The sequence below is a fragment of the Schistocerca americana genome, chromosome X (assembly GCF_021461395.2).
Source record: "Schistocerca americana isolate TAMUIC-IGC-003095 chromosome X, iqSchAmer2.1, whole genome shotgun sequence".
Taxonomy (NCBI): Eukaryota; Metazoa; Arthropoda; class Insecta; order Orthoptera; family Acrididae; genus Schistocerca; species Schistocerca americana.
The window spans coordinates 709,800,792-709,817,371 of NC_060130.1; positions in this window are offsets into that span (position 1 = coordinate 709,800,792).

A 16,580-nucleotide genomic window follows, 5' to 3' on the forward strand; every position below is an offset into this window, starting at 1 on the left:
CTTAATGTTAAAGTTAAATTAAACAGTAATTTAAAGATGCCTTTTGACATACGCCAAAAATGTGAAATTATTTGATCAAATGCTCTATTTTTCCCCAAAAGATCAGTAAGATAGTGATTAGCTGTTTTTTATTTCAAGTGGGTTGCATACATTTTTCCGTAGTTCCAGGAGTGTCCCGGTCAACAATGGACCATTGCCTCGTGGATGAATGTAACTTCTCCACAACTTGATTCAGGGGGAGACTCTCTCGCTGATAGTTTTTATCAGTCTATACAGAAACCGGACTTATAATTTCACCAGAATAACCATAGCTGCGGTAATGGTAATAATATTGTGATGCTTACAGCTTGACGCAAGCCGCTAAAATGACGTGAAGTCATAAAGACGGCCTACGAGTATTATTGCAAAACCTTTATAAAAAAAAAATTCCTTCTCTTTGTCTTGCAAAAACTGATTACATATCTCGATTGTTTTCCTCTTGCTTATAAATACGGATATCTTACAAAATGCATTGCACCTGTGGAATGGATGTCAAAGGAAAATTTCTCTCGTAGTTTGAGCGCTTGTCTCGCGGAACAGCACTTTATAGTTCTTGTATTTAACGACTGTGATCTTACTTCGGCTCAGATAACCGTTCCTACAGTGAGTAATCACGTAACTCTTAGCAAAGATCTTTTACAGAAAGATGAATACTGTCTCCTTTCTAAATTCTGTGACTGATACTGGACAATGAGGTACTTAGAAATGAAAGAGTCGATGTACATCCTTTTCATAATTTCGTTGGGAGAATCTTATCTTTTGTGGCTAGGCAGATAATTTAAATATGGTGATCGCGTAAATTTTTCGTCCTCCGCTTTCCCTTCGTGGAGTTAATGCCTTAAACAACAATGACAGAAGCGACGTATTCTATTATTTACGAGTGCCGGTACATAGTCTTGCTTGTCAAGCTGCCACTAGAAGTACAAATGAATGAAGAAAGATTAGTGTTCAACGTCCTGTCGACGTCGAGCTCAGTAGTGCTTTAGGATCAGCTCGGATTGGAAAAGAAGGCGGGAGCGATTTGGCTGCAGCCTTATTTAAAGTAACCATACCAGATTTCGCTTGTAGGGAATTAGAGAAACGGCATTTAAAAAAATCTAGATGCAACCCGATGGAGATTTGAATAAGATTCCTCGTGAAAACGAGTTCAGAGTCTTAATCTTTGCATCCTCTTACTCTATAGAAGTACAAAGCTAAGTAAATGTAAGCTTCTTAGAAAAACGTGTGAGAGATACAATTAGTTCCAAGTTTGTTGCACAGTGGAAAATCTTCCTGAGTTGGTAGGGAAACCCAATTTACTTCCATGCTTCCAAACTAGTCAATACACCATATCTAACACATACCAGGTTGATATTGGCTTACATTCACGCAACTTTGGAAGCTATGGAGGGAGGCCAACCCTAGAAGTGAAATTAGTCTACAGCACTACTCTGACGTTCTTCAAATCTCACGCTGTTGGGACAAAAATAGTCCACACTGGCTTAAAATGCCTCCAGACCCGTAAGTATGCTTGTATCGCGATGGAGCGCGTTTCAGACAGCCAGTCGCGTGCCTGCGTGCTGCTGTACGTACCCCACCGTGACCCTCCTAAATGTCTCTGCCTTTCCATATGCATGAGATACTTTATTTGTGAATTCCAAGTTAGCCTAAGAGATATTGCATGTTCACTCGCTTCACAGTGATAGCAATGTGTGCATACTGAATAATTACGTTTCATTTACTATCTATTGATGTAGAATATTTTATAATTCTACCGTGGGCTCTTGTACTATCCTCATCGGGGAGTGCAGGAAGAAAATACTTTCTAGTCAATGTGAGATCTGGATCCCTATGTGTGTGCATGCTTCTCGAAACCTGTTGATGACAATGGAGTTATGTCTTACCTACTTCGTTCTGATGATAACTGTGATATTCGACTAATAACTACTCAATCAAAATTTAAAAAGAAGAAGTTTTATAGCTTTTTTTAACCAGTGTTTTATGCATTTCATGTTTTATCTTAGAGAATCCCGAGCACACATCACGTGCCTTCACTGCTACAGTGAGTCTCCCACACAGTTGCGGGCAACACATAGGGCAAGTCTCATTCATATAAGATGGTGTGCTGTGGTATTAAGGAATTATTGAAAGATTTTCTGGATTTTCTGATCTATTGATCCGGTAGCTTCAGAAGTTGTGATGACTCTGGTTTGTTGTCCTGTTTGCTTGTAGTTACTCATCTCACTTCAGAAACGTACGTGGATCATTGATGTCCAACGGCAGTACTTTTCAGTTGGGAATTTTGGTATTTCGTTTGCCTACGACGATAAAAGTTTTACTGATGATTACACAGCTAAATACGGAGATATGTGAGTGGACTGATCGAATGGCGTAATGTACAGAGCAGTGGCTAATAAGACAACGTGATGAGCCACACTGAGATCGAGATTCCATACTCAATCAACGAGCGTTAGTCTAATAAACGCACCAGCTGAGTGTGATTTTCAGCTGGTGTCCCATTCGCCTTCGAGGAAATCCGCGCTTTTTCCTCATTTTTGTGTCAGAAGGACAACTCATAAACATACAAAACAAGAAAACCCAAAGAAATATTCAAGGTCAGAAGGCGTGCATGTCAAACATTCCTCCTCTACAGCTGTAATATTGTAAACTAAGGAAATGAACCTGACGAGAAAAGGCAGAGAAAAGAACTACCCTGACTCTCAAATGTGGACTAGGGCCAGAGGGAAAATAGTTTTCCGCAAACATTTGTAAGTGTTTGAGCAAAACAGATCGGTTTTACTTTAGTTTGTTGTTTTGTGTTTTAATGTGCAGGCATCTTACTTCAACTAGAGCCGATAGTTTCCTCTTAATGAAACAAAATAATTAAGACAGCTTTTCTCTGTGATAATCGTGAATCATCTACACATCCTTGTCGTAGACAAAAGTGAGTTTCCCTTTTCTCCGTTAATAGATTACTCGTTGCAGACTACCTCCACACCGCAAATGTTCCTTAAAGAGAAAAACCTAAGCCTCTAGTTTTTCACAAGACAGTCTTTCCTTCTTCGGGTTTTTCTTTACCTTCCACTGACAACGCAAACAACTATTACAATGCACCCACACTTTTTGAGAAAATGTTTGTGAAAATGGAGCGACCACGGCAAAAGATTGGGACTGCCTCAACGGGCACGAGAAGTAGCTGAATTTCGACAAATAGTAGAGTGGTAGAGTGATCAAACTAATTACATTGGAGTAATGCCGAAAAAAGTCATTGCTCTTTTCTCGATCTTTTTTTTTTTTGCCCTTTGACTGTTATGAACTGTTATTTTTTAATCACTTCTTTTAGTAATTATCTACCATGTAAGAAATTACGCTTCAGCATGGAGCGTTGCATTAATGCTGTAGAGAAAGACAGCAGTTACCTTTGAGTTGTTGATATAATGTTATACATTATGCAATAGACGTAAATGAGTGGTTCAAAAATGGTTCAAATGGCTCTGATCACTATGCGACTTAACTTCTGAGTTCATCAGTCGCCTAGAACTTAGAACTAATTAAACCTAACTAACCTAAGGGCTTCACAAACAGCCATGCCCGAGGCAGGATTCGAACCTGCGACCGTAGCGGTCGCTCGGTTCCAGACCGTAAATGAGTGAATCACCATTCGAAACTGGTTCTGTGACTTTCGTTTTTAGTACGTAACGGGGAAAGCCTCCCCCTCTACTTTTCGGAACTTCACATAGGCTCTTCTGAGAAATGTTCAGGTTCATAATCAATGAGTTGAGACAATAATACCCTATGGTAGAGCAGCGGCTGCAGATCGCAGTTGGAATGACGGTGTGGGCTTCTGAGTGTAACTGTCGCCTGAATTACCCACAATCCATCACATGTGAGGCTTGCATTTCTCGTAACATACTGTAATTGTAAGTAAATCCCAATCTATGCAGCTTCGTCTCGAATGACGTTTAACTTCTTCCAAATCGACGAAAACGCTCGGAACTACAAGGCCATTTATATCTTCCGTAGCCGGCCGAGGTGGCCGAGCGGTTCTAGGCGCTACACTCTGGAACCGCGCGACCGCTACGGTCGCAGGTTCGAATCCTGCCTCAGGCATGGATGTGTGTGATGACCTTAGGTTAGTTAGGTTTAAGTAAGTTCTAATTTCTAGGGGACTGATGACCTCAGAAGTTAAGTCCCATAGTGCTCAGAGCCATTTGAACCATTTTTATCTTCCGTATACAAATACATGCTTACGTAGGCATAAGAAATAACACGCGCCGAGTGCTTCTGAGGAAAGATATGCGATAACTAGATGCACTGTTGACATTGCGAGGTCGATGTACTTCCATGACATTTGCAAGAGTGCAGCGTCAACGCAGCCCAGCTAGTCGTCCAACCTCCGTGCCAGGCAGCGCGATCAATTACAGAGATAACCGTGCCCACGCGTCCACTGCAGCCACGTCAGAATTTTCAGTTAAGAGATGTGCATTTGTTTTTATTTCTTTGAACTGACTGGCATCTGTTGGTGGCATTAGCAGGTAAATGAGAGCAAGTACGGTTTTCGTCTAACGATCGCCGAGGGAGCTAAAAACTTCAATGTGATAAAAAGTGCTACGTAGATCGTTTACTTCATTTCTTAATGTGAAGTGACACCATGGGCGATTCTCTGAAGAAGCAGCACTTAACTAGGTCTAGATTAAAATAAGGAATTAACGCTATGACTACATGAGGTGCCAGCGTGGTGTTGGTCCAGAGCACTAGATCTTAACAGATAATTATTTCCTTCCACTGGTGCATCTTGAGTCCCTTCCCTCTCTAAAAAGGAAAGCTTAAGAAATGCCATTGAAGCTATTAAATGTGCCTGTGTCATTGTTCAATTGTTAAATCACTGATTTCATTCTTATCTGGCGTTACTGATTAGTGTAAGTTACTGTTGCAATACTAACCCACCACACATAAAACGACTACTTTAAAAAAATTATGAAGTGTCAGCGTACTTTTTAACACAATTGTCTGAGGATTTGATTGGAAAATGGTAGGAAATATTCAGGGCTTAATATGGCAAGGGAAAAGAATCAAGAGCGTGTGACCCCTTACTGCTCCACACTATCGACAGGGACACTTGTAAATTTCATACGTACCATACACCACCCCTTTAAAAAATTCCGAAACTGATTTTATTTCTAGCCTATGGGAGACGCTTGAACTACGGTGGCAGCTTGAATTAACAACTGTAAACAACAGATGTGCATTCCACCTGTCAGTTGTGAGCAGGCAATGGTAAGTAGTGGACGCGCGATCGTAGTGTCAACGTTGTTGTGTCACAAATCGCAATGCAGCAACGTTTCTAAATCAAATGTTCAAGACATTCTCCAGAATGCTTTGGAGAAGAGAAAAGTGTGTTCGAAGTTCGTCCCACACACCTTAACTAACGGAAAAAGGAAAAAAAAAAATGGAGAGAGAGACGTGTGGACGCATGCCGCCCACGTCTTGATTGAAATGAAAAACGTGGACAGTTCTTTTTTTCTGGAAACAATCATCAAGGGTGACGAGACTTGTTGCTATCATTACGAACCTACCACAAAACGATACAGTAGAAAGTCACGTGAATGGTCCACGCTGTGACGACATAACGGACATTCAGTCCAGTGTGACGCGCGAGTTGAACAACATCCCAAAGAAAAATTTTTTGACAGCTTCACATGGTCATATGAACGCTCTGTGCGTTAGTGAGTTATTTTCAAGTGGTGGAGGAGGATGATTACGAAGAACACCTGAAGCATTAAAATCACCAAATTCTCGTTTCTCTTCTCTTTTTTTTTTTAATTAATCCAGTCTCGAAACTTTTTAGACTGCTGGGGTGGGGTATATCGGCACTTGTCACGCGTTACTGCAGGAAATCTGAGAGTCAACTGACTGACGAGCGGATGAGTCGTCTAAATACAGACTTTCGCACCTCTGACCAAAAATAAAAATCAAATACAAATAAGGCCAACGAGAAGACTACAGTATATGCCTGACGAATTTTATCGTTTAAGATGCGTAAGGTGAAAGTGTTCTGTGACCACACAGCGTGGAGAACGGATAAAAATTTTGTAGTGGTAGACTTTCAATTGATAAAATGAGTACGCTTGGAAATGTTCGACTAATAGTTACGGATTATCTCAGTTCGTCGAAGACTGTTCTCGAAGGGCAAAGATCGTGACTATAGTTTTTTTTAAGGTGCTACGAAGATAATGATATTATGTTAAGGTTCTACGTTGGATCATTGGTTCTGTTACACACAGTTATCAGTATTTGCATTTTATCGCCCCAGGTATTCAGAGGTTGGGGATGCTGCATGAGTACACTTACAAATGCAGAAGAACGCTCACGTCCGACAAATCTAGAAATTACTCTGGTGGCTCTCAAAATTGCAACACAAGGAAGGACAGCAAATGAAAGTCTTTTTGCGTATACATACTGCACAATAAACAGAATCATTTTTTCGAAACCCCATAATTGTCTCCCATTGCGACACAGAAGTTTGAAATTTGATCCAAAGGTGCCTACAGGCTTCCTGGCGAGTGGAGATGTGCCAGGCTCTCGCAAACCATGAACCGATCCTTCTAACGGCTGAGAGACCTCTGAGAGCACGCTGTCCTGCCGCGCGGGGTAGCCGAGCGGTCTCAGGCACTTTGCCGCGGTTCGCGCGGCTTCCCCCAACGGAGGTTCGAGTACTTCCTCGGGCATGGGTGTGTGTGTGTGTTGTCCTTAGCGTAAGTTGATTTAAGTTAGGTTAAGTAGTACGTAAGTTTAGGGACCGATAACCTTAGCAGTTTGGTCCCATAGCAACTTACTACCACCAGGCTGTCCAGAACAACAATCTAACACCATCTGTATATAGACAGATTAAAGCAGCACAGGCAACAGATGGGCTTGCTTTATCTTGTTGAACGGAGATCTCGCAGATACAGTCACTAGTCTTAATACGTCAGGAATGTAACTGTTGCTGTCCAAATTACCGGCTATGTGAGCCACAGATGATCCTATTGTCTACCCGTATCACCACGCCAGGTGCTGGGCCTTTATGACTTTGAGGAATGCCATCTCACAATGTCCGTTCTCCTTGAAGCCTCCACACATGGATATGTTCACCACGATTCTGTACGCAGAACCGGGACATCTCAAAAGACGACGTGGTGCCATTTCCGTATCCACTGTTGTCTCTGGGCGCACCTCTAGCGGCGAACATCTCTCTCTTGCCGCATTAAGGGAAGCAACAACAATCGCCGCGCTGACAGTTCTAGTTACTCCAGACGTCGTCGTACTGTCTGTATGGATACTTGTCTTACTATACACAAGCCCATGTCCTGTCTCAAGATATGGACGTACCCCAAAACCGTGTAGAACAGAGAACGACCGAGCGACAATTTGTTCGTCTTCTCGGGCGCTAGTCGCTTGGGGAAGTTGACATCATGTATAGCGTTAAGACCGCCCTCAGTCTCTCGATTCGCTATTCGAATGACGGTCGCCGGATCCCGACCAACGTAGAACGATAAACCACCGTCTTGATGGGTCACGAACCTGCCACGAAAAACAAAGATGTTTCTTCTTCGTACAAGAGGCAGAACACGATCTTCTTACAAATAACATCAATTCGTATCTGATTTCTAAATGAGAAACCAGTGAAGTAATGTTTGGTTATATACTTTGTGCTGTTGCACTGAAATACTAATCACATGCATACTCAATAATTCTAATTTGACATTTATGCTGCCTTCGTGGTTTTCCAGCTTTAATGATCAACGGTGTAGTTCAACGCTGCCCCTATTCTAAACCGTTGCTACTAAGCAAAACTCCACGAGTAACTTGGTACGCGGTTATTAGTTGGACAGTTTGGTGTCAAAAGTTTCCAATGATTAAAACCAATTGCAAAACGATTTAGATAAGTTATCTGAATGGTGCGAAAATTGGCTATTGACCCTAAATAATGAAAAATGTGAGGTCATCAACATGATTGCTAAAAGGAAACAAGTAAACTTCGGCTACACGATAAATCAATCAAATCTAAAGGCCACAAATTCAACTAAATAGATAGGAATTACAATTACGAACAACTTAAATTGTAAGCAACACGTAGAAAATCTTGTGGGGAAGGCGAACCAAAGACTGCTTTTTATTGGCAGGACACTTAGCAGATACAACAGATTTACTAAAGAGACTGCCTGCACTACTCATGTCCGTCCTCTTTTGGAGATCTACTGTGTGGTGTGGGATCCTTGCCAAATAACATTAACGGAGTACATCAAGAAAGTTCAAAGAAGGGCAGCGCGTTTTCTATTATCTAGAAATAGTGGAGAGAGTGTCACAGACATGATACAGGATTTGGGTTGGAAATCATTAAAAGAAAGGCGTTTTTCGTTGCGGTGGGACCTTGTCACGAAATTTCAATCACCAACTTTCTTCTCTGAATGTGGAAATATTTTGTTGACGCCGACCTACGCAGGGAGAAACGATCAACGCGGTTCGATAAATCCTCTGGCGGGCACTTAACTGTGATTTGCAGAGTAATCAAGCAGATGTAGATGCAGATGTATTATTTTGACCCAGGACATGCCGATATTGAGGGCACCACAGATATGGCACATCTGCCGATCTGCAAGCTTTGGGGCTTTGTGATGCTCTACAGGGTGTTACAAAAGGAAATCATTAGACTTGAAAGGTTGTAGAGTGTGGCTTGAGAGACAAACTTAGGCTAGAAACCAGTGTCCGGGAACTTCATCCAGCGAGGTAACGTATGGTTATATTCAATCGTACCTTCTTGTAGTGTTTTTTGTGGGTACGCTCAGAATCTGGTTTCTTGCTTGTCTGACTTTACCGCTGTTTCCGAAGCGGTTAGCGAGGTCGGAAGGTCAGCGGTAGGTGCATACTACAGACGCCTACTCACATCCCTCGGTCAGCGTTTAGCGGTTTTAGCGGCCGTTATCGCAGCACCGTCTTCCTCACAACAAAAGCCCACAGCCACAGGCCTCGCGCTACAGTCCAGAGGAAAACCTGATGCTTTTCTGTCCCTTTGTCATACAATTGTACATTTCTAGTCTACATAATAAATATTAGAAAAAATATTGCACCAAGCTGAGAAAAAGCTAACGATGGAAATGACCACAGAGATGTTCCAAAGGCGTCAGAACGCAATAATATGCAGTGAAATGTCTAAAATACACTCCCCGGACGTATCACTGAAACTCCAACATAGCGTCATGCTATGCACATAGGAGTACAATGCGACATCATCATCATCTAAGCAGCCTATTGTCTGTTATAAAGAGTCAGCGGAGAGAACTGAATGAGTTCGAATAAAGCAGGATTATAAGGGCCTAAAACGTCGCACATTCCATCAGGAAGGATTTCACATGAGCTAAATGGCCCAAGGTATTATTGGAAAATAGGAACTTCAGACAAGCACTAATTCACTCACGTCTCTCTTGGACGTAAGTTAAGTAATAGGGATGGCTGCACTCTGTACTATACGAACCAAGTTTTACATATAGATGCAGGAGTCTTTTGTGGCAGTTCAAGTATGTAGGTAAACAACGGTACAATCAGCCAAGAGCTGACAGGGCTGCATTTTCATGGACACGTTGCCACCCGAGGAAACAAAAACGTGCGACGTTGCAAACAACGCCGTCGTTGGTCTGTTGTGCAGTGGAAAATGTTTTATAGAGTGCTAGATTATGTTATATCAGATGACACACAGATGAGTGCATGTGGATCTGGATAATGACTTCGGAACGGCTATTGTCTGATCGTGTTATGATAACAGTGGAAAAGAGTGCAAAGGTGCAGTAAGATTTGACGTCCCATCCATGACGACGTCAGTAGAGATGGAGCGCAAACTACACTCCTGGAAATGGAAAAAAGAACACATTGACACCGGTGTGTCAGACCCACCATACTTGCTCCGGACACTGCGAGAGGGCTGTACAAGCAATGATCACACGCACGGCACAGCGGACACACCAGGAACCGCGGTGTTGGCCGTCGAATGGCGCTAGCTGCGCAGCATTTGTGCACCGCCGCCGTCAGTGTCAGCCAGTTTGCCGTGGCATACGGAGCCCCATCGCAGTCTTTAACACTGGTAGCATGCCGCGACAGCATGGACGTGAACCGTATGTGCAGTTGACGGACTTTGAGCGAGGGCGTATAGTGGGCATGCGGGAGGCCGGGTGGACGTACCGCCGAATTGCTCAACACGTGGGGCGTGAGGTCTCCACAGTACATCGATGTTGTCGCCAGTGGTCGGCGGAAGGTGCACGTGCCCGTCGACCTGGGACCGGACCGCAGCGACGCACGGATGCACGCCAAGACCGTAGGATCCTACGCAGTGCCGTAGGGGACCGCACCGCCACTTCCCAGCAAATTAGGGACACTGTTGCTCCTGGGGTATCGGCGAGGACCATTCGCAACCGTCTCCATTAAGCTGGGCTACGGTCCCGCACACCGTTAGGCCGTCTTCCGCTCACGCCCCAACATCGTGCAGCCCGCCTCCAGTGGCGTCGCGATAGGCGTGAATGGAGGGACGAATGGAGACGTGTCGTCTTCAGCGATGAGAGTCGCTTCTGCCTTGGGGCCAATGATGGTCGTATGCGTGTTTGGCGCCGTGCAGGTGAGCGCCACAATCAAGACTGCATACGACCGAGGCACACAGGGCCAACACCCGGCATCATGGTGTGGGGAGCGATCTCCTACACTGGCCGTACACCACTGGTGATCGTCGAGGGGACACTGAATAGTGCACGGTACATCCAAACCGTCATCGAACCCATCGTTCTACCATTCCTAGACCGGCAAGGGAACTTGCTGTTCCAACAGGACAATGCACGTCCGCATGTATCCCGTGCCACCCAACGTGCTCTAGAAGGTGTAAGTCAACTACCCTGGCCAGCAAGATCTCCGGATCTGTCCCCCATTGAGCATGTTTGGGACTGGATGAAGCGTCGTCTCACGCGGTCTGCACGTCCAGCACGAACGCTGGTCCAACTGTGGCGCCAGGTGGAAATGGCATGGCAAGCCGTTCCACAGGACTACATCCAGCATCTCTACGATCGTCTCCATGGGAGAATAGCAGCCTGCATTGCTGCGAAAGGTGGATATGCACTGTACTAGTGCCGACATTGTGCATGCTCTGTTGCCTGTGTCTATGTGCCTGTGGTTCTGTCAGTGTGATCATGTGATGTATCTGACCCCAGGAATGTGTCAATAAAGTTTCCCCTTCCTGGGACAATGAATTCACGGTGTTCTTATTTCAATTTCCAGGAGTGTATGAACGGACGAGGATGGGGCGGGAAACAGTCTGCATTCTTTTCAAAGGAGTAACCCCTAAATTCACCTTACGTGATTCAATAGAACCGAAGATAAATATCTGGCTAGGGATTGGAGCACCACTCCACCTGAATACCACCCGTAATAACCTCGCCAATTCTTTCGGTAAGGAGATTCCATGGCGTTGGTGTCATGGTATGGGGCAATAGCTCCTGATTTTCTTCAATAGCAAAATCAATGCAGGTGGGTACAATAGTAGTTGATACACTGTTGAACTTCTCATACTACGGCAGAAGTTAGAAATCGGACCTTTTGCTGCTCAACAATATAATTCCGTAGTCTAGAAAGAAAGAACCAGATCATTGTGGCAGATGCGATGAGATGGCCTGTCCAAAGCCAGTCTGAATCCTACCGCCCTGCAACACTGCTACAGTATTCACTGAGCTTCAGCAAGAATGGAAAAGAATTACAAATTCAGTGTTTCAGACAGGGTAATGCTTTCTCCAAAGATTGAAAATAGTAGTAATAGCAAATTGAGATCCATATGGCATTACTTACATCCTTGAAACGATCGGCAATGTGTGTTCAACGATTTATGAACACACAATGTACTTACAAGTCTGTCCAGCACCACAGCCTGATACTATGCTGAACACATTTGGTAGAAAGTGATCTCAGACGAATTCTGTGATATACATTATATCTAGTCTTAGCAAGAGTTACAGATTTTTTAGGTCGTCTTTAGGCCTGTGACGCCTCATTTTTCGAGGCAGGCTTTCCTTTGTATTCTCTTTTTGTATTATAGAACTCAGAGTGACTATTCGGCGGCATCATTTAGGAATACGTATCAAATGGTCTACAAGGTAACATAATACCGGGAGATTAATATAATTACAATACAGAATGTTACGTCGGTAAGTATATGCAAGTAGATTATATATGAAATGCATACGGTGGCTCACTAGCTCGAGAGGTACCACAGCACTTAATAACGGCAGGACTATTCACATTATAAGATTACAAATAGTGTTATTGAGTGATAGTATTTGAAGAAAATAGTCATGTGGCTCTAAGCGTAGATTTTCCCATTCGGCGCAGGCAAAACTCGAGAAATATCGAGGTAGCCACAAACCGAAGGGCATCAAATGAATTCCTCATCGATGAAAATTTTAAAAATAACGTAAAAATGTCATATTTGTTTTTATTTCTTATTTTCATTTCAGTTTTTTCATCGTTAATAAGAATTTTTTATATACTAATTCTTAAATGTGTTTTTCTGTGCGAGCCCTGACTTCTCTTATTTTATCGTGATGATCATTTCTTCCTATGTAGGTGGGTGCCAACAGGATGTTTTCGCAATCGGAGGAGAAAACTGGTGATTGAAATTTCATGAGAAGATCCCGTCGCAACGAAAAACGCCTTTGTTTTAATGATTGCCACTCCAATTCATTTATCATGTCTGTGAGACTATCTCCCTTATTTCGCGATAATACAAAACGAGCCGCCGTTCTTTGAACTTTTTAGATATCATCCGTCAGTCCCATCAAATGTGGATCCCACACCGCACAGTAGTACTCCAGAATAGGGCCGCAAGCGTGGTGTAAGCAGTCTCTTTAGTAGACCTGTTGCATCTTCTAAGTGTTCTGCCAATGAATTGCAATCTTTGGTTTGCTATATCCACAACATTATCTATGTGATCGTTCCAATGTAGGTTATTTGTAATTGTAATCCCTAAGCATTTAGTTGAATTTACAGCCGTCAGATATGTGTGACTTGTCGCGTAATTGAAATTTATGCAGCATTACTTGGTTATATAGATAGCTTCTTTAATTCTGCTGATTGCGTATGGTAGAAAACAGTCTACGTTTTCGAAAAAAAGAGTAATAGTTTGGCTAGACTTATCTATCCATATATTACACCCTATTACTTTATATGGTAGCAATGACCAAATCTGTTACGCTTTTCTTTAGTGTCTCACTGATAATTCATCAGTTTTCTTAGAGAAAAAAAGAGTAAATCTATCCTATAACGTATCAGAGCTGCATAATTTGGGTAAAAATTCGCTGCAAGAAATCTGCAGTATTCTCCATATTATGGTATTAATAAGATTATGAGCGTAGGTCTAACAATGATGTCAGTTAAATGAGCCGGCCGCGGTGCCAAGAGGTTCTAAGCATTTCAGACTGCTACGGTCACAGGTTCAAATCCTGCCTCGGGCATGGATGTGTGTGATGTCTTTAGGTTAGTTAGGTTTAAGTAGTTCTAAGTTCTAGGGGACTGGTGACCTCAGACGTTAAGTCCCATAGTGCTCAGAGCCATTTTTGAGTTAAATGAAATGATTCCGCACACATAAAGGCCTCCTTATAATCGAAAAATAATTAGCTATAACAGTTTGGCAGTTTGGAAGAAAGAGCTTTATTTCGGAGCTGTTTTTCGGGCAGTGATACAGAATTAATGGCGACAGGGCGCACCTGTATGGACAGCGAGTGTCAGTTGGAGGCGGCGGGGAGTGCTGAGTGCGCAGCAGATATGGCGATGACGCCGCTTTGGAGCGGTTGCTTGCTGTTTTTCTTTTTCGCCGCTGTCCTTTGAGCGCCACGAGACGCAGCCTTTGCCTAAGGTGATGCCTGCATAAACACACCTGTCAGCTTGGAATGCCTCGCCTTGAGCTTATGCGTCTCCTTCAGCTACCTTCTTTGTTGACACGCGAGGGCAAGTCTATATGGAGAAATACTGCCATTTTCGGCTGATACAAGCGTTTCCACTTTTTGCGTGGAAGTTTTTTTTGTCTGGAAGTTTGTACAGATTAAGAAAAAAAATGTCACTTGTGTAAATTATGAAAGTCGGTCGTACTCGTTCATTTGATTTATTCTGATTGCGCGACATTTGGTGTTGAACTTCGGAGATCTACAGCACAGTATAACCCTGAAGAGTAAAACAGCGGAAACACAAGACAAAGTGTTGCGGCCAATGATACTTCTGTACACGTATTTACGTGGACAGATCTATATGTCTGATGAGGCATTAGTTTCAAGCTGAAATTCTAATTGCTCCAATTGAATTCAGGCTACTTTCGTAAAACATATTCATCTAAATTGAAAAAGGTAATTATTTATTTGTCTCTTTTCAAAATCGAGAAAACGTTTAATCCCCGTTTGGTCTAAGTTTCTACATCTTATGTCTATTTTATTTCAACAATTAATGCAAAGCTATTTAATCATCGATTTTATTTCAACAATTAACGCGAAACTATTTTACCAATGAACGTGACACAGTCTATTGTCTTTCTGGTGCAAAGAGCCAGTCCAGCCAGCCTTATTTACATTATTCGTCATTTACTAGATAAGTCTAGAAGGAATTCTGAGCTGGTTTCTTATGTAAATTCAACATTTATTTTCTTCCCAGTTCTTGTCAAACATTATGGCTCTGAGCACTATGGGACTCAACTGCTGAGGTCATTAGTCCCCTAGAACTTAGAACTAGTTAAACCTGACTAACCTAAGGACGTCACAAACATCCATGCCCGAGGCAGGATTCGAACCTGCGACCGTAGCGGTCTTGCGGTTCCAGACTGCAGCGCCTCTAACCGCACGGCCACTTCGGCCGGCTGTCAAACATTAGAAAATATAACACTATAAATGTGCAGCGTGAGGCTACGACGTTCCTCTGCAACAAAGCAGCAACAATGAAAACTATAAAAGCTGTGCAGCAATGTACCTACAGTATCTCTAATGAGAAGAGTGATTACCATCTGTATATGTCTAAGTAAGGTCCTGACATATTTTCATCCGATTTTTTTTAGACTGGCAGCTAAAGTGTGATCTTTCAGTTAAAATGTAAGCTTTCGTAAGCTCGTATATGCCTTACCGTCCCAAATGCTTCCATTCATTGTTATTGTAAGTGACGCACTCACGGGTTGCTTTGGCATGTGACTCTTCGTTCTGCAACTCATACGTTCGCCTACGTTATGTTTTGGTGGCCCACGAGCATAAAACGTTTGGCACCACCAACTGTCACTACGAGATTGTTTATAATGCCTTCACAGTCTCTCACCTACGAGTGAATAGCCGGGACAGTCTGCACAATGGCATGAACCATTGCTGTATTTGCTTTTTATGCCCTTCTTGCAAAACCAGAGGTCTAAAAGTTCTTAGGTATCACATTTGCGAATAATTCAGCTTGATAGCGGGTATAATTATTAATATTTATTTGAATTCGATGTTGCAGAGCATTCCTGAGCGTAAAGAGCAGAATATATCATGCTATATTTTCTCACTGTTCTGGGAAATGTGAGACAACGCGATACATGTTTGCAAATTAGGAAAACGATTTTTGCAATAAAGCACCGTGTCTAGTACTTTTCGTATTAGAGCTAGCTAGCGTGCTATCAAAACACGCTGTTTTACTGCACTGATGCATTAAAGATACATCAAAGTTGAATCCTTTTAGTACAGTTTCTTATAATTAATTATCAACAAATAGTACATCGGTGGTAATAGGGCGAACAATGCTTTCAAGGGCAAAGGTATGGATGAAATCGTAAACTTTTCCAAAACGTTTATTCAACTACCGGCAGTGTCTATCGCTACTGATTAAGTAGGCCTGCTTGCGAGGTATGTCGGGAAACAAGATACATATATGAACTTTGAGAACATTGATGATGCGTGAATATGGCTTACTGCTTTCAAAGTGAAGGATCTGTTTCGATTCCTGGTCGAACAACTTCTTACACATGTTCGTGACTTTGTCTCCTCAGATCTGTCGAAAGAGACATTTTGTGTAGGAGGGAATGGATTATTTTAAAGCTCTATTTTCAGGATATTAAGGGCTGTGGAATCTAGTGACGGTTCGGAAACAAAATTTGTGTGGCTGGTGCACCAGATGTAGCAGAAAACTGTCGCTGTAGAACGGAGAGGGTTTGCATGACGTCCCGTGAAATCATTTCCGAGCGTTCACCAAGCTACGTTGCAAATTACATTTTACCTCGCGTTCGTGCCTCGTATGAGGACTGCTCACATTCACATGCGCACTTTTAGGTGCAGCTTTCACGCATTTTGAAAAAAAAAAAAGAAAAACATATTTTACTCTACATGTTTGCCGATTCATGGTTTTAATTTTGATTCAAACACACAATGAAGTATCGATAATACGTGGTGGTCCAAAAGTAACCGGAAAGGTGATAATTTAAGAATTACAAATGTATTGACAATAGTCTGTTGTGATTTTGTTTGAAATGCACAGAAAGACTTGACAAAAAAATA